Source organism: Ornithodoros turicata, chromosome 2, assembly GCF_037126465.1.
Source record: "Ornithodoros turicata isolate Travis chromosome 2, ASM3712646v1, whole genome shotgun sequence".
Lineage (NCBI taxonomy): Eukaryota > Metazoa > Arthropoda > Arachnida > Ixodida > Argasidae > Ornithodoros > Ornithodoros turicata.
In genome coordinates this window covers 6905364-6928415 of record NC_088202.1, presented here as the reverse complement: position 1 = coordinate 6928415, position 23052 = coordinate 6905364, and the positions used below count along the sequence as shown (strand labels likewise).

General features: G+C 46.8%; 1 protein-coding gene across 2 annotated transcripts in view; it reads right to left on the bottom strand.

Moving 5' to 3' along the window:
• The window catches only part of LOC135385165 (protein O-mannosyl-transferase Tmtc3-like), a 246876-nt gene that overhangs the window by 143175 nt on the left and 80649 nt on the right, over nucleotides 1–23052 (bottom strand). For both annotated transcript variants that reach the window (XM_064614347.1, XM_064614348.1), the window contains one exon: nucleotides 11911–11965. The gene's annotated coding sequence lies outside the window, so the exon portion shown is untranslated. The remainder of the gene's footprint in view (nucleotides 1–11910; nucleotides 11966–23052) is intronic.

The following is a 23052-nucleotide window of genomic DNA, read 5'->3' as shown; positions in this document are numbered from 1 at the left end:
TCACGGTCAGCATTCATACCTGCTAACATCGCAACAAGCAGTGTGTGCAGTGCGTTTGGCGTTTCATCGTCCGTTTCTTCCCTGTACGCCGTGTTCATCTTCTTAACGTCAAAACTCTTCCGGTACATTGGAAATGTCAGGAACCATTGTCATCGCATTGGCTTAGAAAGCGCACTAAAACACACACAAATATTGCACAGGAGATACACAACACCTACCACAGCAACCGAAGACGAAACCAACTTACAACTAACTTGCTCTTGCTGAAACGCTGCTTCAAACTGCCACTCTCGATCGCCCTCTCGCCGTTTGAGTTCGAATGGAAACCCTGTACCCTGACTAGCAGACGATACTCTGAACCAATCAGCGAGCGCGTACGGTCTAGCGTAAGCGCAAGGTCTCAGGCTAGTGCTTGCCTCCACCACCGTTGCGCGGTCGTTTTTTTGCGGCGTACTTGAAGTTCTGCGATAATTAAGACTTTAAACGGTGAATTGCTTCTCATGGTGCATTTTACTGGCCGACTTAACAGTTTTATATGAAGAAAACAGGGTGTTAAAAATTACTCACTTGCTACTCTACGTATTACACGTAACCATCTAACAAAAAAGGTGCCCGATGTGAAAGTGAAGGAATCGCGGGCTGCAGTTTCTCTCTCAATCAGTTTGAAGCAGGGTGTCGAACCGAAACCGAACCGTTGCTTTAGCCGGAACCGTACACGAACCAAAATGTTCATCACATTGTTGAACCGGAACCGGAGCAGAACCAGAAAAATAATAGCGGTAACCGGTTCGCAACGAAACGGTTCCGATATAAAAGAAGTCCGCATAAGAGCTCAAGTGCCTTAGTACCCGAACGAGGACACATTGGTCTCCATATCATGGATTTCGCAAATTTTCATTTAGTAGTCAAACGGGGACGTATAATACGCTTTCAGCGCCTTTTTTGACATGCTGAAGCGCAATTGTCCTTGTGAGCGCCGCGGCTAGAGCCCCACGCACGCGCTGCGGCGTCCGCTCTTCAGACAGGAGGTTCCACGCGGATGTGTGTCAGACGCTGGGTTTCCGAGCAGACGACAGGGCCGTCCTCTGCTAAGTCTAGTCCTGCTTACTGGTAGTGCAATTGTGTCGTGACACATCGCCTTTGTGTTGTGGGTTAACTGGTACACTGATATCATCTCGGACAAAGCAAGGCTGGCAGATTTATTTGCGACATGGTTCAGTACGGTTTCAGATCTATTCATGCTGCGAATGCAGTGTGCCGGTGCAGTACCGTCGCCTATGTAAAATGCTGTACATCATCTTATTTCGCTCCCTTAAGTGTATCTTGCTGCACTGCGTGTGAAAAAAGCAGTGTTGCACACAACGCCGTTACTACAATCTTTTTTCGGTGTCGAAGTGCGGATCGCGATACCTTTTTTGAATCGGTATTGAAAAAGTACTTCAGTTGCAGATTTATAGTAACGCAATCTCCGTATCCTTACCAACACCGATTCTCTTTCAGTGCCCCATCCTTTCTTCGCCAACGATATTTCTTGGGTTTATTCCTTTTCACTGGTCCGCTAAGCGCTCGACAAGAGGCCTGTGGGCACGCCGACGTGCTCCGTAACAGGAATTATGCCAAACACATGTTCACTTTTTTCCTACCAATATGGAGGAAGTAACCACAGCTCACATATGATGTGGTATTCATAAGTCCGGAAGGACCACTGCTAGGATGGCAGAATACTTTGAGAAACAGCTATTGATAAAAGTCAAGCAAAGTGTCCGAGATACATAATAAATATGTTTTCCTTTTGCTGCGAAACTGTCTTTTCCAAATTTGGTATTATACAAATGGTGTGTTCACGTAAGCGAGATTTCTGTGATGCATCATCTTCGTATTTCCAGCAAAAATATCGGGCAAAGTATCGCGTTACTTTTTTAGTAACGGTGGCGGTACTGCGTTACTCTCAAAAAGAGATATCGATGTTGGTATCGCGATACCGCATTTCGGTAAGGGGTATAACACTGGAAAAAGCGATTTTGGGAACAGAGAGTAGTAGGACTACACCGCATCATACGTGGACGTGATTTGCAACTGCTCATCCATTTCTCCTTTCTCCCGCTAAAGGGGGTACCTGGCCACTAAAAATGTCAACGCAGACAACAGCAGTAAATTATTCATTTCCTGATACAAGCGGTTTTATGCGAGATATAAAACGGAAGTGTTGGACCGGTTCGCGAACCGGTTCGGGGCTTCGAACTGGTTTGTGAACCGGTTCGAGTTTTGGCGCGGCTGATCTGAAACTGAACCGGAACGAAATCCAAGTAATGTGAAGCCGAACGCGTATTTTGTACGGTTCGACACCCTGGTTTGAAGGTCGCACAACACGGCAACCGTCCACCTTCCGCCTACATATACTTTTAGGGGACCATAAACGAGCTTCCTGCGCGGGGTCCGCGATGCCATGCGACTAATGGAGCTTATTTTTCCGTTACAGTAGCCAGGAGGACTTATGCTGGTAGCAGAGTCCAGTAGGAGTCACCAGGATCCAGCACCACTATCGTATACCATCTACGATATGCTTTACTAAATCGGTACCTTTCATCATGTCCAATCAACCTCAAAGTCGGTTGTTGTGCCGTCACCGGTGGCAAAGACCTCGAGTGATGCGCACATTTTTTTCTTTGTCTTGTAAATACAGGAGAGCCATCGATTTTAATGATCTGAAGCATTCACATGAAACCTGTAGGGATGACGACACGCCTGAATGAGTTTATTGCAATGCGTAGATAAAGGCCATCAACATGGGAAACCCGATAACGACTTCTGCTGGCCCACGCCACGACGAAACATGGCGTCGTTCCTCCGCTTTGGTAGTCTCGCTTGCAATATATCATATAGCGTAGCAGTCCAATGTCCGCAGCTTCCTCGTGCTCAGCTCACCTAGCAGACACAGCAGGTGTTATGCTTTACTACGCAGTACCGAGCTGAGTTTTCGGCGCAGACACTAGGAATTTCTGAGGATTATGTGAGCCCACAAATGCTATTTCATTAAAAAGTTTAATAAAGCTCAGAATGCTTGTATCTCTAAAAGTTGCTGACACCTTGTACGGCACCAGCCATATGCCTTCATCATTGGATTGGAATTGGATTGGAAAAAGAAAGAAAAATATGGAGAGGTTAGTCCCGACCCAGTCAGAACTGGCTACTCCAAAACGCGTTTGTTGGTAAACAAAAAGAAAGAAAAAGGTCATCATGTTAGCGACACACAGCACCCAACGTAGCTGTTGCGTAATAGTGCAGAGTTGTGCAATCATTCCAGAGAGAATATAAAAATTGCATTCGTATCTACCAGAAGTATGCTCGTCAATCACGACTGGCATGTGCGTCGAACCACGGAACCAGCGCACTGTATGGTGAACAGTGTTGTGCCGGCTACTCAATTTAGGTAGCGAAATGCCGCTACCCTATTTAAAAATAGCGCGATACTAGCGGCGCTACAAATTTACGAATGTAGCACGATACCGCTACCGCTACCAAAAAATGTAGCGCAATTACCCTTGCGCTACTTTCTCACCGAATGCCTATGAATATGTGATTCGATACATTCAAAGATATGTGCTCTTGGTGATACTTTATTTCTTGCGATCAGTACTTTCTGAAAAAGTCATTACCAGTGTTGGTTACCGAAAATATTATGTAAAATATGTTTCCGGTTCCGTTTCCGGTAACTGAAAAACTCGGCTTTTCGTTTCCGTTTCTGTTTCCGTTTCTGGGCGATTTTCGTTAGCGGTTTCTGTTTCCGTTTCCTTTTAAGAATTTCGTTTCCGTTTCCGAGGTAATTTCGGTACTGGTTTCTGTTTCTCATCCGGAACTCGTACTGTCTGGTTTTGGCTTTTTCATGTCAGATATTCTAGTTACATAATAGATGCAAAAGGACAGCCACACCAAACACAAACACTAAAGACTTTAATGCAAAGTTCGTCACGAATCTTATACACCGCAAGTAGATACCCCTCTAGGTTGCGGAAATACATATGCCTTTAAGTTTCAAAAGTCTCCGCTCGTGCGCAAAAATAACACGTCATCCAAAACTTTCGCGTCCATCTTGCTGCGCAGTGGGCTCAACACGAAAGAAGTCCCGAAAATAAACGAATGAATGAATGATGGCTGGAAGAATAGTGCGGCTATATGTAATTTTCATATTAACGCGAAAACACCGAGGGAAACATCCTGCGAATTTGGTTTCCGTTAACGTTACCACTTTTGAATTTCGTTTCGGTTTCTGGTAGTGGAAACTAAAACAATTTTGTTTCCGTTTCCATTTTCGTTTCCTGTTGAATTTCGGTAATTACCGTTTCTCGTTTCCGTTTCCGGTAGCCAACCCTGGTGATTACACACTTACATTCACCTTCAAGAGCTGTTGCCGCTCAAAGTTCCCGTCACTGAGCCTAACACGCTTCTTGGTGAACGTATCGGCGCAAACATTGAAAAGTCGTTCGGCAGACGCACATGACGGAACGGCGGTATTCAGCTTGAGGAACGCCCCGTGCACTCTTGGATAACCCTGCTTTAGCGATGTCAAATTAAAGTTATCTGGCACAAAGAGGTACTGAGTAAGCTCACGATTAGCTGGATCTGCTGTAGAAGTTGACTCCCGAAAAGAAAAGAAATCATCTGCATGGAGCTCGCTCGTGGATTCCTCGGCGCGCTCACGTGAGGCGACCGAACACCTTAACATTTCGTTTACGTCGGTCAAGCTGGTTACTTCCTTTCGTTGGTTTTCATCCGTGAGCCATGAGAGCTTGAACATCGGGATTAAGACAACAGCGGTTTGAGGTCTTTGGTCTGACATGAAACGATGGAACCTAAGGTGAATACCATGCATCGTTTACCGGTTTCGCAGTTGAATACGATACGGAGCATGCATGTAGTAAAATCACCTTTAGACGCCAGAATCTAGCGTCTAATTTATTTTATTTTCTCCCTCAAAAGTAGCTGTAGCGGAGGCGGTTCCGCTACTCAAAATTGTAGCGGAAATTACTTTCCGGCTACAAATAACAAATGTAGCGGAATTACACCTCCGCTACTGAAAAAGGTTGCGATTACAGTAGCGCCGCTACGCACAACACTGATGGTGAACAGATGTGCTGTCTCAAATAGTCCAAGTGTGTACCTGGACACATAATTTGTGACCTTAGAATCGTGGGGATCAGTGAGCTCGTGTTGAGCACTTTAATTCCCGGGATTTCAGGAGAGATACCGGTCGAACGTGATATACTAACGGATTCCAAGTCAGCGGGGAGAGAAATGGTGTGCAATGCATAGAAGCCCAGGCGAGGATTTCTTCCCCTGTCAGAAGGACGCACTTAAGGCCTTAAAATGTTAAGCCTGGCCTTCACCTAAAAATAGAGCCCGTGCAGTGCTCTAGTTCAAACCCTTGAAGGCCTCTGTCTGACTAGGCGGCTTGGGGTATCCAGAATCAGTAGCCCCCAGAACAAGTGACCTCAGCCTGGCAACGGTGCTCAAACAAGGAAAAAGACAGTATCGAAAGCGGCAAGAGAAAATAGGTTTCGATTGCCATTTTTATTTCTCGCCTGAGTGCAACTAAGACATTTCGAACAGAAACTTATTCTTGTACGCAGTGTCCTCCATCATTGGCACGAGATTTCGAAAAGGGCTAGAAATTACGTGTTCATGGTTCATTGGTATCATGTAAACAGCACGCGTGAATGGGAAAAATCCAGAAGAGTACGTTTTCATGGCTGAGGTGCACGACTTGCGTTCTTGGGACGCTTTATTACATGGACGGGTGCGGAAGTGGGTTAAGTGAATTACTTCATCTGTACACGAAGGTAAGCAGTTATATGGGAAGCTTTCCGAAGCATGAAAGTTCCATTTTGATACTATATGTATCATAACCGTGTTGCGTAACAGCTAAATAAAGTAGTGGTCCTGCAAAGAATAACAGCATTGATAGGAAATAGAGAGAAGTAGAAAAAAATAGAAATGAAAGGTCTGGAGCAGTTTTATCTGTGAGGCGTGTTAGCATGCAGAACGAAAGTACGCAGTGGACCAGTCGTTCGAAGAACAAAGCCAGACAACGATGACCAGCTCGCGTGGCTCAGTGGTTAGCATGCTGGCCATGTCACGTAAAGACAGGGAGGTACCCTGGTTCGAATCCCGGTGCTGTCCCGCTGTGCTATCTGGGGTTTTTCCTGGGTTTTCCTCAGACGCTTTCAGACATATGTAGGCACAGTTCCCTTAGAAGTCGGCCCAGGACGCACATTCCCCAGGGCGTCAGTCGTGACGTTGCCCACATATGTGAGGCCGACAACGGCGAGCCGTTTCACCATCGCCGCCACCACCAGCAGACAACGACCGTCTTCTTTGTCAGACATGAGACAACTAAATAATTTTATTTTGAGACGAAGAAAAAACACTCGTGCTACGAAATGGGCAGTGATGCTGGTGATGATGGTGCGTGAGAGACTGGCTTAGTTAGGGTATATGCGACCGTATTGTCTGTGGGGTTATACTGAACCAAGAATTCCTTGTTCTCTACTTTTTTGCGTGCGTGGAGATACTTCAACGCAATATGTTTTGACCGCTGATGATGAACTGGGTTTTCCATGAGTATGAGCTGATTGGCTATCACACTTGAGCTTTAGTCCACCAGAGCTGTATTTTCCGAGGCCGAGTTCATGTAAAAACATCTTGATCCGTTTTCCTTCTTGCATGGTTTCTGCAAGAGCTGCACACTCTGCTTCACATGTTGACAAGGCCACGAGCTTCTGTTTACACGACATCCAGCTAATGGCTCTCCCCGAGAAAACAAACACGTAACCGCTTCTGGATTTTCCTTCACTTTGCTCGTTCCAGCTAGCGTCGGAGTACCCGAGCACGTTGTCTGCACGAACTGTGTAGGTAAGGCCAGCGTCTCGGGTTCCTTTCGCCTATCGCAGCATCCGCTTAGCAAAGTTCCAATGTACTTCCGAAAAAGAGTTATTGAATTGGCTCAAGATATTCGTTGCAAAAGCAATGTCAGGTCTAGTTCCTTGCACCAAGTACATAAGATGGCCCATACGACTTTGGTACGGTACGTTTAGTTTTTCTTTTTTCTCGTGTGCTTCCTTTTTGTCTTCCAGTGCTTCGTTCTGTAGTCGAGCTTTCCACTTTGAAGCGTCCATTGGTGTTTTCACCTAGGCACTCCACTCTCTGTATGTAATCCGCCGCTCTTTCGCCCTTTTTTCCATTTGACAGCATTGAGCTCGCGCTTCAGGTTTATCCTTTTTTCTAAGACTCTGCTCCTCTTCACTTGTTAAAAACTTGTGCAAAAAGCAGTCGCTTGGTTAATGACGTAGCTTGTCTGAGAACTCGAAACTGTCTGTACAATGGCGTTGTGCGCTTCCATGTCGTTCTTCGCCCAAGTTCCTCTTTCGGCTATGGCTGTCCAGATGCCTTTCGTCTTCAGATAAATCATCATCCTGTACCTCCACGTAGGGTAATTGCTCGAATCCAATCGTTCGAGGGCGGCGAACGGAGTTCCATGATGCCCGTCACTCATCTTGCTGCGAGAAGATATCAACCCTAGCAACCTTTTAGTAGGCGTTGTGGTTGCATGTGCTTGTAGTGCGCCCTGGACCCATAACCTTTGTTAGCTGAAGGGAAGTACGCAGTGGACCAGTCGTTCGAAGAACAAAGCCACACAACGACCTTCTTGTCAGTAGTAAATCATTTTATTTTGAGACGAGGCAAAAACACTCGTGCCACGAAATGAGCAGTGATGCTGGTAATGATGAATGACTAAGCAGACGCAGGGTATTGGCAACCCTGCCTTCTGGCTTGTTAATGCCGAGTGGATGAATGGCATTGAACCTGTATATGATCACTCCCCATCACATTCGCCGTGTGTTGATCTGAGCACACTTTCCAGTGTGTATATCTTAATGTTGTCAAAATTGTGTCCAAGAACGTGAACATCTTCAGCAACTACTTGGGGAGTTTGTTGAAGGTGTGAGTTCCGTGACCAGTAAGGCGATTGTTCATTCCTTGACCAGTTTATTAAGCAGGTGCGCCATACAATGCAATATATAACATTGAAGCTTATGATGTGAGTATGTGGCTAATGAAGCGGGCGCAAGCGCTGGTTGTGCGTTTCACACAGTTTGCGATTGCGGAGGTTGCATTGGCGTGTTCTATTGCACTCTGTGGTTTTGCTTGATTTTGGTGTTGGCTAATGGCAAATTATGGTGTTCATTTCTTGGCAACCCGGCCTAGCGCTCAGAAATTGACAGCACTGGATCACGTGACCACGTGCACCCGAACATGAGTGCCATGTGTGGTGGCGCGACTACCAAGAAGATGCGCGAGGGCACCATGTTCTACTCTGGCGTGTGCCAGTTATTCTTTGAATTCGTGGGCAGAGTCTTCCGATACCTGGGATACTGAATCACTTCCCAAACCCCCGACAGAACATGAGCCATCGGAAGAACCAACATTTCCTCTACCCTTCCCGGAAGTTGAGGACACTTGCAGTGAAAACGGCCACCACCGTACGACGCAAGATGCCCAGCCGTCTCAAGTGGCAGGAGCTGCTCCTTCAGGAGAAAATTCTCCTCCTTTGAGTACAACCACACGTAGGTATCCGGTCAGGAGGCGTCGGCCGGTAGATCGGTTCCAATCGGCTTAAAGGGGGAGGTATTGTGGTGGCGCGACTACCAAGAAGACGATGCGCGAGAGCACCATATTCTACTCTTTTATTCTCTCTCTTCTACATAGTTATTCTTTGAGTTCTTGGGCTGTTGAAGCCATGTCCGTTTCCTATTCAGTCTTCTATTAAAGAGGTTTGTTGAACCCACCCTACGGTTATCTCACTATGAATCTAGCGGTGTTAGCCGCTGGGATCACCCTAGGGGCATCACTCGTCATCCGGTCTCGTCGTCTGGTAACGCACGTGAACTTCGACGTGCAGGACAATCGGGCCCTCGCCACCCTAGCAGTACGGACGTGACGACACCGGATATAGCGGGGCAACCCGCTGCTCGGTTGTATCGAGGCCGGGCTAGAGAAATGCTACCTGGCAAATTCACGGTGCTCGGAAAGCGCCACGCGAACATGCGAGATTGTAAGAAAAAAACTTCCCGGGCAACAGCACCGCAAAGGGTACTGCCCCGACGACAGTTTTACCGGCCGCGCCAACCCGGGGACGGACCGCGTCATCAAGGGGCCCTTCTCCAAATTATGAAGGACCGGCTCTCCTTTGCGTACCACCATCGCGTACGCGGATATGAAGGGCATAGGTGGGCATTTTGGTGAAACCTCACTCGCCCTCACCCTCACGGCCCTCACGGGCACATGCCCTCACTCGCCCTCACCCTCACCGCCCTCACGAGCACATGCCCTCACTCGCCCTCGCCCTCACGGCCCTCACAGACACATGCCCTCAATCGCCCTCACCCTCACCGCCCTCACGAGCACAGGCCCTCACTCGCCCTCACCCTCACGGCCCTCACAGACACATGCCCTCAATCGCCCTCACCCTCACCGCCCTCACAAGCACAGGCCCTCACTCGCCCTCACCCTCACGGCACTCACAAACGCAAGCCCTGAGGGTCTTACCCTCATAATGTCTCCTGTGAGTGCACTCATGAGGTTGTGTCCCTCATGAGACCTCCTGTGAGTGCACTCATGAGGTCTGAGGGGCCCCAGGTCTCTGTGAGTGAAGTCACTGGTGAGGCCTGAGGTATGTGAGGTCAGTATGAGGGCATTCAGAAATGAGGTCAAATGACGCATGATGTGGTTCCAGCGACACAACCACTGGCTACACAGCCAGCGACCCAACTACCGAGAGCGTGCGCTTTAAAGGGCAGGTGAGCCGGTTTTTAGCAATTTCGTCTATGTCGCGCTGGGAACACAACAAAACCCAGTACACTTGGCTGTGTTTCCAGCGCGACGTAGACGAAATTGCTAAAAACGTGCACATCAGCCCTTTAAAGTGCACCCTGCAGGTAATTGGATCGCTGGAACCATGTCACCAAGTAATCAGTCAGCCAAGACGCTTTGCTCTTTCCCAGCGCGACATATACGAAACTGCTAAAAACGGGCACACCAGCCCTTTAAAGTGCACACTGCGTGTAGGTGGGTCGATGGAACCATATCACCAAGTAATCAATCAGCTCAGGAGGCTTTGCTGTGTTCCCAGCGCGACATAGACGAAATTGGTAAAAACGTGCACACCAGCCCTTTAAAGTGCACCCTGCCTGTAGTCGAGTCGCTGGAACCATATCACCAAGTAATTAGTCAGCTCAGGACGCGTGGCTGTGTTCCCAGAGCGACGTAGACGAAATTGCTAAAAACGGGCACACCAGCCCTTTAAAGTGCACCCTGCCGGTAGGTGGGTCGCTGGAACAATATCATGAAGTAATCAGTCAGCTCAGGAGGCTTTGTTCTGTTCCAAGCGCGACGTAGACGAAATGGCTAAAAACGTGCACTCGGGCCCTTTAAAGTGCACCATGCCTGTAGTTGGGTCGCTGGAACCATATCACCAAGTAATCAGTCAACTCAGGACACGTGGGTGTGTTCCCAGCGCGACGTAGACGAAATTGCTAAAAACGGGCACACCAGCCCTTTAAAGTGCACCCTGCCGGTTGTTGGGTGGCTGGAACCATGTCACCAAGTAATCAGTCAGCCAAGACGCTTTGCTCTGTTCTCAGCGCGGCATATACGAAACTGCTAAAAACGGGCACACCAGCCCTTTAAAGTGCACACTGCGTGTAGGTGGGTCGATGGAACCATATCACCAACTAATCCGTCAGCTCAGGACGCTTTGCTGTGTTGCCAGCGCGACGTAGACGAAATTGCTAAAAACGGGCACATCAGCCCTTTAAAGTGCACACTGCGTGTAGTTAGGTCGCTGGAACCATATCACCAATTAATCCGTCAGTTCAGGGCGCTTGGCTGTGTTCCCAGCGCGACTAGACGAAATTGCTAAAAACGGGAACACCAGCCCTTTAAAGTGCACTCTGCCCGTAGCTGGATCGCTGGAACCATATCACTATGCCTTCATAATTTGTCCACGTCTCGTAAGCGTCATTTAACCTCATTTCTGAATGCACTCATACTGACCTCACACCCCTCAGGCCTCACCAGTGACTTCACTCATACAGACCTGGCGCCCCTCAGACCTCATGAGTGCACTCACAGGAGGTCTCATGAGGGGCAAAACCTCATGAGTGCACTCACAGGAGACCTCATGAGGGTAAGAACCTCATGAGTGCACTCACGGATGGCCTGATCGCGGGCTTGCCTTCACTCACCCTCACCTCAAAGGCGTGAGGTGAGGGTGAGGGGCACTCATGAGGGCCCTCATGAGTGAGTTCGCCCAGCTATGATGAAGGGAGACCAGAGCACTAAGGCCCGGTTTCACCAACGCCGATTAACATTTGAACCGAGATCAACGGTCCCTCAACTTGAATTTAACACTTAACTGTTCTTCACTAAAGGGAGCTATTGTTACTGAAACATTCATACCGTCACCAACTAAAGTTTGCTAGAAAGAATTGAGTGTTCACCTCAAATTTTAGCAACGCTTGATCTTGGTTCAAAGTTGACCAGCGTTGGTGAAACCGGGCCTAAGGGAACATGACTGCTCGGGATCTGGCAAGAAAACTGCTACGAAATGACCACACGAATTCGCCATAAGAAGTCTGGTGGGTGTTTTTGCGCGTCGGCATGCAACTTTCATGGTGTGCGTGAACACACTCTTAAGCCTGCCTTTGGTGGAGAAGCTCCAGCTTACGAAGCATGACGTTCGTGTTTAGTTTTGTGCGCACCAGCGCTTTGATGTCTGAAGGGTAAGTGTGCACCCTGACAAAACGAACTGATTGTCTCTCGGTCTGTATTATGTGCGCTGTCGAATAAACCCACCTCACTGACTTCTTTCTGTTGGAGTCGTCCCGCGGTGTCAGTCTCAATGCATCACCTGGAACGACAAATATTGAGCATTAAACCCACTTGCCTCGATAATGCACCGAAACGCGTGCATAGCCATTAAGTGGCCCAGACAAACATTGTTGTCCACACCCTATGCCATTTAGCATAATACATTAGGTTCTAACACAGAAAGCCCTTTGTCGTAAAAGGACAGAACGACGATACGTGTATGTGTTGTGCGCAGTTACCATATTCTTCTGATCACAAGGCGACCGGGACATCCGCTTTGACGACGGGGCGCGGGGTCTTCCTTCTGTTCCGGATACACCCAGCAGTGTTCTCCATTTTATTGTGTTGTAGTATTCTATTGTTCCGGTTTTATTATTTTGTGTGTTTAACTGTTTTGCATTTTGCGCGCTTTTTAGTCCTCAACGATCTCGCTACAATGTCGCTGCTCTCGCACTTCCGTTTCGTCATTACTGTAAGGGATGCGATGGTTGATCATTCTACAAAGACCTTGCTCCCAACCGAACCAGCTTGATGAATAAAGCGTGCTCCAGCGAGCTCGCTTTTGACAAAGTGTAGAGCATGGGAATGGCTCGGAAGCTAACACGCTGGACAGTTCTATGGGCGGAGTTGTGGAAACGGTGAGCTACCACAGGGTCACGTGAACGTTGAAAGATGTTTAACCATATCTTTTGTTACATTCGGTGTTCGTTGCTGGCAAATACTATCCCCAATATAAGCAGTGACGTTCCGCTTACACCAGGACGTCCAGTCAGTTTACTATATTTTCGCACGCAAGCCGTGCATAGCCCCAGCCAATGCCATTGCGATCCTGTAGTGGTAAGCCGTCGGGGTCAACCTGGTGTGCTGTGTGACATGTGTACAATATGTGACAGTTGCTAATGAAACTATTGGCATTAAACATATGTCCCCTAGACAAAAAATAGTCTAACTAGCGTCCAACAGTGTGTTTCTTCAATCAGATTCTATCTGGGTTTTCCAGTGCAACCTCCTGCATTCTTAAGGACGTCACTTTTTGGCATGCTACTCTTTTAACAAGGTGTATTCGTTAAAGAATATCCGGTATGTTGCATAAGTTGCCTGTAAAAGCGAGATCGGTTCTCCTATCGTAGTGTGTCACCATTATGTCGTCCTTATGTCGCCATTCCGTGCTGCTTCTTTTTGTCTCTGCCACAGTAAAATGAAGCATTCAGTTTTCGCGTCATTATTCATCGCAAAAATTCGTTCCCCTCGCATTGAAGCGGTTCAGCAGCTCCTCAGAGACTGCTATGCACGCTCCCTTCTGGTCACAAGTGAGATGTCAAGGAACCCTTCTTGCACAGACTTTGCGGAACAGTGAGCGCTCCTGAATGACTGTCTCCATACTGCCGACACTAATATTACCCTAGAGTGCAATGTCCCGAACTATTAGTCGACGGTTCTCGAGGAGGGTTTGCTCAACGCCTGCGATGTTCGCTGGCGTCACTGCAGTCGGACAAACGTGTCCGTGTGGTTCATTCGTCATCCTGTCTCGTCTTTCGCCAAACCGTCTGCACAATTCACGCACTCTTCCCCTTGACATGGTTTGTTCCCCATAATGTGCCTGTAATATTTGCAAAATCGCAGCTGGTTTGACGTTCTCCTTCACAAGTAACTTGATTACGCATCGCTGTTCCACAACTACAGACACACTGCTCGCCGTCGCAAAATATGGATATGTGAGACCCGAGAAAGTCGGGTTAGGCTGTCCGAAAAGCCCTGGCTCTGGCCCGCTAACGATTGCACTTCATGCTCCGAAAAATTTTTCTTCCACTGATTTTTACACACAGAGAAAAAAGGGCAGAGAAACAGGGAGAAACGGCGCCGTTCTACATAACCTACTCTTCTTGTGCTCCTCCGTGGCAGGAGCGCGGCCTGTGTCCCCTCTCCCCTTCCTTTAGACCCCAAGGCATGAAACGGTCCAACGAGGTTCGACCACGCGGGGTTCAGAGTGACGTGCCTTCCTGTGGTCTCTTCTGCGCAGACTCCCCAATCATGAGCCGGGCCGGCCCGCTCTGCGAGCATGTCGGCCTCCTGCGTGTGTATTCTGTTTGCATGAGTATTATTGCGAAGTTGTTCACATCTACTGAATAACGTGGATATGTTTTCGACTTCGGGATTGTGCAAGTATATTTATGCAACGTGGTGACTTTGTGGTGAGCTGGGAAAGCTGCGGTGCGAATTACGAAACTGACGTATATCTCCCACGGGTTCGTTTATAATTACATGAGAAAACTAAGTGAACCAGCAATAAATATAGTTTACGCCAAGTGCGATGGAATGGGTGAGGCGGTAGGGGGGCGGGGGATTAACTGTGTGCATAGGCTTTCAAGTGTGCTTGCGGTGGGCTAAATGTGTGCTGAGTCCGCAAACTTCTGGTGGCATCTTCAAGGCCGCTCAACCACGTTGCTACGAACCTGACTCAAGCTAAAAAAAAAACACGAACTCTGACATATGTATCAACGCAAAAGTGTCAGGCAGGCCGTCACAAGCTTTTCTGGTAATAGTGGTTGTATGTAATCCTGACACGCATTAAATCACGCGCGGACACACGAACGAGGATATGGCAGCAATAAGGTAACGATGTCGGACACAACAGGCAAGCATATTAAACGACCAAGTGAAAATTGTATTCAAATCTAAAAGATTAAGACAAGCAGGCGCGCTTCAAATTAACCCACAGGCCCGCTCTTTGATTACCGGTGACGACTTTTCATAACTGAGCTTTTCTTCCTTGTTTTTTCTGTTCTAATTCTAACCCCATGCGACGTCATTGCACTCGTCGTGACATGGGGCAATACAGGAGGACACGTGGTGTACTCTCCGAAGTTTAGGAGGACATGTCTCCCTTATGGGCCATGGGCGCAACAGAAAAGCCGCTGTCTTTTGCCCCCCGCGCCAGCTCGAATCACAACCATCTCTATAATACACGACCATAACACATGCACCTAGCCCCAGCGCCGCTGATTTAGTTTCGCCAGGCGGCCGCCGCACGTTTGTGGCGCTGAATACGGGACCCTCGGCAGACGACGCATGCTATGCGGATACCGTCGCTGCCGTCATTCGCGTTTGGTTTTGGCTGGTTTTCACGCGGTGGGCAGTGTTTGTCTTCAGCGCATGGTTCGTCAGACGTGAGACGTGATGGTATGGTACACTGCAGCGTCCCGCTTTGCAAGTCGAGGAAAGCAGTGTCGGACTCAAGTATTTCCTTCCACGAGTTCCGCTCAAATGCTGCCTTACCGGAGAAGTGGCTCGAAATATATATCGCGCGGTCCTGACAAAAGTAACTTCATTGCGATTGTTTCATTTCATACACGGTGTACTTTAAGAATGGCAGTGTGTACCATAAATAGTTTTATCTAATAGCTGAGTACCTTTTACGCATCTCTCTCTGAAAGAACGAATAATGAACCGTGTCCCCCGACCAGGGATTGGCATAAATACAATTTTTGAGTATTTAAATATAAAGCATTATATATATATATATATATATATATATATATATATAAATACAAGCAATAGCCTCGTAAATTAAAGTATTCAAGTAGCCTCGACCATTGACCCCCACAACAGCAGAAAACTCTCAACGTCTAAAATCTTTTTTCGCCTGCATATTAGCTCAAACACTGCGCCCTAAACTCGCCCTTCTTCCCAAAAGGTCGAATGCACAGCATATTTAAGACATGAGTCAGTATATTTTTAGGAGTATATATTTTTATTTATTATTATTTGTATATTTTTATTTTAGTATTGATATTGTATTTACAAGAATAAATACCCCAAAACTGATATTTAAATATAATTATAAGTAGGTTTTTCTACTCTGTATTTAAATACAATATAAATACGTGTGGTATTTATATTTCAAATAGTACTTTAATTACAATGTATTTAAATACTGCTCATCCCTGCCTCCGACAGACTACTCGACAGCGTGTTTTCGGCATTTCAAGGCCGAAGACTTTAGCATCGGCGCAAAGCGCAAAATTCTCAGACGTGGTACCGTGGCTACGGTACCTATGTTTAGTGATCACGAAGTTTACGCGGCCTTGCATCTCCCACGGGTGGAAAAGGAACACAAAAAGGCACCACAAAGTAGCGTCGCAGAAAAGACACCATCAAGAAAAGTTTTCAAAGTGGCTTCTATCCGAACAGTATAATAAAGGTTAGCAGAGCATTGTAATGGCAGACCGGAAATAAAAAGGGACCAATAAGTGGGAAAACAAAACAGTCAGCTGCTGATCCAAAACTGAAGTACTTGCTTATACAACAAATTCTTTTGGACGTCATAACTGGTGTCAGTCATCTCTTTGCCAGGAACAGTTTCTTCTTACGCTCGCATTCGCCCATTCTTTAACTGCCCTGTATGTTAACACGGAGCGGCTCCCACGCGAAACGTAAACTCTGAACGCGCTTGCGTCTGACAATGATAAACGCATGATAACTGGCCCAGCACGCAAGGTGCTGCGTCCAAGTTTATATGTACGATATACGGCACATAGCGCGCGAGTTTCACAGTTTTACGTGCCACCTTGCGCTTCAGAGCAAAGTCCATTTCTGAGGATTTAGTTTCATAACTCTTAGCTCTACGTGCACAGAGAACCTGCGCCAATACACAAACATGTACGCACGAAGAATTAACCACAAGGACCACTCATATTGCACACAGCTGAGCTACAACAGGCGCTCTTCTGGTTACGGCAAGTGACGCCCCTGCTCGGCGCGTAAATATGGCACTTCCGCTCCTCGAGCCGCGGACGGAAGTCCCATAGGCGAACGGCCGAGTGTTATGGTTGTGTATTATAGAGATGGTCGTGGCTCGAATATGTCGCTGAAGAAATTTCTCGTAAGCCACGCATGTCGCAAAGTTGCGATGTCTGGACCCGACATCATCACGGTTCAAGATCTGATTGCTCCGGCATCACTTGCGCTAACCGTGGCCATATCGCATCTCGAGCTCAAGAAAGTAACGGTAAGTACGGAACTGTAACTAAGGAATTTCAGGAAGAATTTTCTTTGTTGGGACACAGAGCCGTAGCGATGGGGGGTGGGGGGAGGAGGGTGGCAGCCGTCCCGGGCGCCCGCGCCAGAGAGGGCACCGAACGGCAGGCTCTGGCAGGTTGGTTGGACAGTATAAAGCGGGAATGAAGATAATTTGAATTTACTATCGCGGCAGTGTAAAAAAAAAAATCATTTTCTTTGTTTCAAGAGCTTCTGACGGCAGTGGGAAGTGTTTTACCCTCCCCACGTTTACCCTCCCCAGGGCGGATATTTACATGATTTTCCAGAGTGCACTGTCATGGGTACTTACATGATTTTGGCGTTGTCGAAAATAACAGGTGATCAGCTCATCGATTTCTATATTGTAACGTGACCTTCCTAGCTAATATTACATCCGAGCACCCCTGGAGAGAGCCCCCCTCATGAATATCGTCGTGCGCCTCTCGGTCGCGCTTTGTTTTGACACTGGCATGGCTGGCCGACGAAGCCGACGAACTTATTTTTGAGGGCTTACAGCAATTTAGTATTTGAACTTGTTGCACAAAATAATTTCGAACGGAAGGATCTTTTAAAAATCATATCCTTGTGTAAACTTGTACACATATAGATGTAGGTCGCAACATACTCATATTGTTTAGGACTTCTAGCTGTAAAAAATACGTACTCAATTCATGACATTCTGCATAACATTATTCGCTAGATCGTTTTTGCTTTCGTCGATATCTGAAAACAAATTCAGAGGCAATGGTGTCACCGTGCCTTACGCTACGCCTGTGTTCTTAAAATCCGCTTTCAGTATCCTAATTCTTTACTATGAATTTGTACGAATAAGAAAAATGCGAAGCAAAATCTGAGGGATAACATTGGAAATGCAAGAAGAACGTCATGTCATGCCGAGGGTTTCATTGCAAACGGTACGAAACCAACAGCGTTCGGAGACACAGCAGGGAGAACCTCCTATGACAAAGCAGAACCAAGCTTGTAGCAGCCCTGGCAAGTCTATAGAAAGGAACACAAAGGCGTTGTGCAATAGAAATAGTCACCTTATAACTTCCTAGGCACTTCATTACTAAAACTTTGTTGTTTTCAGCAGAGTTTCTACGTTGTACGTCACTTTAAAAATGTGTTAATTAATAAACGTTTCGTGAAACATTAATCTTACTGCACTTTTGTTGGTTTCTTGAGCAGCTCCAAAACTGCTTTTTGCAGCTCCAAACAGGCATTTTCTCTGCTCCGATTTCTGCTCCAAAACTGCAAAGTCCAATCACACCCCTGCATTGCTACTATACAGGATCTGCGCTCTTTTAGGGATTCCATCACGGAGTTAATTTCTACATAAGAAGTGCTAAACCCATTTTCGCACCCATGCTCTCCTGTTTTCCCGTCATTATGTGCTATCTCCTATCATGTGTTATATATTATGTGTTAATTGTTGCTACTGTTATTTATTTTGGGGCATCAGACTGTGGTTCCTTTGCAATGTTTAATAATTTTCCACCAGTGTGCACTTACATGCTTACTGTCTGTGACCCTGCCCTGTGTGTTCATTCTGCATTCTATGAGTGCCCAGTGCGCCTTTTGGTAACTGTTTGTATGTTTGTTCCATTTATGTATCAAGCCCCTCCCCTCTCTTTTGCTCTTGTGGCACTGAGGGTGTTGAAAATAAATAAATAAATTCGGCGCCAATATCTTGCGAGCGATGGTTCCTCTACGGTGTAAACCGCTAAAAAGGTATAATAACAATAAGCTAGTAGACCCGTGGTGGTCCAACAACCACATTAGATCGCTTCATGTGGAATGCCATCTGTTGTTTCGACATTTGTCGCGTATTCACATATCTGTATGTTTCTTTTTCCAAACAATCAATGGATCAGATATCTGACCCTTCCTTATCAGGCGAATGCGTGGGCAGTCGCTAGGTCATTCGATTGATCGAAGCACCGAAGCTTATCAGAGCGGAATGGTTTATTTGAGATCCAGGAATTTTCGTTGAAATGTCGGGCTTTGTCCGAAATGCCGGCCAAATTGGCCGCGTCGCTCCGAATAACAGTAATCGGCTTTCGTCGCATGACAGTCGATAAGACATCACTTAGTGAAAGCGAGGGAGGAACGGGGACTAATTACTGCGGGGTCGGCACATCTAATAGCCTGATTAGAACGTGTGGGGGACTCTGTCGGGAATGAAGGGATGGCTACCGGGCACTGACCTATAGAAAAGTTACCGCCACGCGTGGGATCATCGTGGGGTGGAAATAGCATAGTAACGACTTTATTTCCTTTAGGACAATACCATCAATAATATGGTTCCTTACATGGAGAAGGCGTAGGCTAGCTGGTGAGGTTTGAGAACTTGTGTGGTATCGTCTTCTTCATCCCGTATACCAGGGTATTCCTCCATTATCATGTTGTCTTACACTTTTAGAAATACAGTGGCGTAGAAAGTTATCTGTGTCAATGAACCCACGAAATGAAAGGAACACATGTTGAGGTCAATGCCTTGACTTCGCAGCGGCTTTTTTGTAGTTATCATGCTGTGGGTTATCAGCGAATTACAGACAAAAATATTGAGCTGTACGGAAGTTGAAACAATGTGGGAAACGTGGACTATGTGTGGGCGGTAAAGTGTGCAGCTGTATTGCAGTAGAGTATAAAGGAAACAACGACGGGTGGGGGGGGGGCAATGTTAATGCACACAAATGGGTTTGTCGGGGCCAAGCCTGATGACGGGTATTGACATGACGACATTGCAGATGGACGCGTTCCAGTGTGAGAAGCAGTAGTAGAGCTCATGACGATTACTTCAGGCCATTTGGAGAAGGCGTCCACAACTACTAGGAACATTTTATCTTGGAATGGCCCGGCGAAGTCCAAATGGACTCGTTTCCATGGTCCGTTAGGAATTTCCCACGGATGATATGGAGCCTTAGGTGGCTCATTTTGGTTTTTCAGACAACCTTCGCAATTCTTTGCAACAGCTTCGACGTCACGATCGATGTTTGGCCACCATACGTAGGATCGTGCCAGAGCTTTCATTTTAACGATTCCCATGTGACGACGGTGAAGCTCGTGAAGAATTGACTGTACGAGTTTCGCGGGTATGACGGTGCGAGTGCCCCATGTTAGAACTCCTTGTTGCACAGATAGTTCATCTTTGCGTCGGATGTAAGGCACAAGATCTTAATCCGAGTTAGAAGTGTCCCAGCCATTCATGACATTCCAATATATCTTGCACAGGATAACATCTCGTCGGATTGCGTCTCGCAGTTGTGAATGAGTAACAGGAAGTTGCTTCATCTGGGCCCTCCGGTGGAACGTTCGGTAGAGGTAAGCGTGACAAACTGTCGGCATTGCCGTTGTGTTCTGACCTCTTATACACTATGTCGTAGTCCATGCCGGAGAGAAAGAGAGCATAGCGTTGGAGACGTGCTGCTTGCATTGCAGGTATACCCTTCATTGGCGAGAAGATCTGCGTCAACGGTTGATGGTCCGTTATAAGTCTGAAATGTCGGCCATATAAATAAGCGTAGAACTTCTGTACCCCCCCAGACAATGGATAGGGCTTCTTTGTCAATTTGTGAGTAGTTCTTTTCTGCCGTTTTAAGGGTTCTCGAGGAAAATGCGATTAGCCTTTCCGTCCCATCGGGCATTTCGTGAGAAAGAACTACGCCGAGACCATGTGGTCCGGCATCACAAGCGAGACTGAGTGGTAGCTGCGGATTGTAGTGGACAAGGACTGTGTCAGACGCAATAATTTCTTTAGCTTTTTGGAAGGCTACCTTGCATTCTTTTGCGGAAGCACTTGCGGAAGCACTTCTTTTCCTCGTCTCGAACTTTCGAAACACTAGACGCGGCTCCGTTTATGCTTTCTCTTTTGGTATGTAGTTCCTCCACACCTTTGGCTGCGAGCTCACATGACACCGCTTCTTGAAGCGCCTTTGTCAAGGTCAAATCCTTCATGGTGAGCATGCGCTGTTGAACAGAGGTGCTTCGCAGGCCACCGACAAATTTGTCTCTGAGGGCTTCATCAAGGAATGTGCCAAAATTGCAATGTTCGGAGAGTTTACGTAACTCAGCCAAAAACTCACTTGCTGATTCGGACTGTCCTTGAACACGATTGTAGAAATGATGCCGCTCTGACATTTCCAACGGCGTCGGAGAGAAATAGTCCGTGAGGTACTTTTTGATCTCGTTGAACTTTAACTCCGAAGGCTTCTTTGGGCATGTCAATTTGCGGAGAGTGTTATATGTTTTCGCTCTCATGCTGGTTATAAGCGCTGCCACTTTCTTGTCTTCTTGAAGATTGTTGAGGACAAAATACTCCTCTACACGTTCAACGTACGAGGTCCAGCTCTCGACGTTCTCATTGAAGGCATCAAGTCTTCCGACAAGGGGTGCACTCATTTTAGTAGCCAATTCCTGTACTCACAGTTGGCAGATCGATGATTCTACGTCATAAGACACATGCGATCAGTCGCCCATCGATGTGAGAGATCCCATCGGTGTGAGACATCCCATCCTCGTCGCCATTTGTTGTATTTTCCAACTGTTTAATTGATATTACATCAGAGTACATAGGAGCATAGTTTCCATTACGGGAGTCTGTGCGCGACTGACGCGTTGAGAGCGTGTTACACCACTGATCTCGATTGTAAAGGCTGGATCGCGCATGGGAGAGGGGCTCGTGGGGGAGAGGCGTGCCTTCGGGCCGCCATGTTGGTGGGCCCTAAAGTGCTGTGTGCGCCCATAGAAAACAATGGGAGGCAACAGAGATTGTGAGTATTTATTGCGCTGCAAGCATTGGTCGTTGTTTGTCATCACACAATTTTGTAAGGTGCCAGTATACTGATGTATCCTAACAGTGTTTCACAGGTGTCCTGCCGTTCGATTCTTAATTACGTTATGTTTTGCATTCCGAAACTAGACCGTCACTGCAGTGCAGCGCTGGGGATTGTACTACAGCACATTTCCCAGCCAATATTTCAATAAGAAACGACTTGAGGTTAACAACAACCATGTATATAATATCCCGTACTGCGTTCTGGACAAAAATTGTTCCATAAAGAACGGTCCGGGAAAAGATATACTCGCATGGCAGAAAGAGGTCGTTCTGCAGAATCACAGCCGTTGTTTTAGCCGTGTATGCGTTTAGTATGATTTATATCAAGCATCGCCTTAGAAAGAGTCTTTTAGTAAACGACAGCAGTGCTTTGCCTCGCAAATATGGACACACCGAAGCAGCCCAAATAATTACTTCACGCAATTAGATCACACTCGTTAGGACAGTTAATCAGGTAGTGATGTTAATCAATTAAGTTACTTTGAAAGTGGTAACACCTCCTTGAGACACAGGACTTATCCCTTTTTGAAGTACAGCCCTTCTATGTTTGTTTGTTTGTTTCTTCCTTTATTTGTTCTGATTGTTTGCAGGCGCGGTTGTGCCAAACTCAATGTCCTTCTCCAGCACTCACATGCTTTTGTTGAATACAACTGCAGTGTGAGAAAAGCTGCTTGGGGACGGGGTCCTGCTATCCAGTGCTGACTTTGTCATGCTTGTTATGTGGAGCATGTTCCAAAAAATGCAGCTCCACGTATGGTCTTCAAATTGCAACAGGACTATTTGGAGCTTGAAGCAGTTGTGATTTTGTCATTTTGGCTCTCGTGCACCCTGTCTGTGAAACGCAAACAAAAAAGTCTAACACGATATGCTTTTGTAATGAAGATCACTGATAATGAGTAAAGAGAATATACGACAATGAAAAAATGGCTAGGAAGCAAGCGAGCTAGTGAAGATGATGCATAATGTAAAAACCCCGAGACTAGGGAACACGAAGTCTCAAACACAGCTGAAAATTTTACTTCACAAAACAAGAAATATATACAAACAGAAGGGAAGGGAACACTATTTGAGAACAAAATAGGAGGTCATTTCGGGGGAACGAGCAGTTTGTTCAAGGCCGGACCGGGGATTACTGAAGGTTTGCTGACACAGTTTCCACAAGAAGTTATGAAAAGGGTCTCTCTCAAAAGTCTTCTGTGAGGGTCCACTTCGGATGCCTTTACAATTGTTTCATCCCATAGAGGGAAGCAATC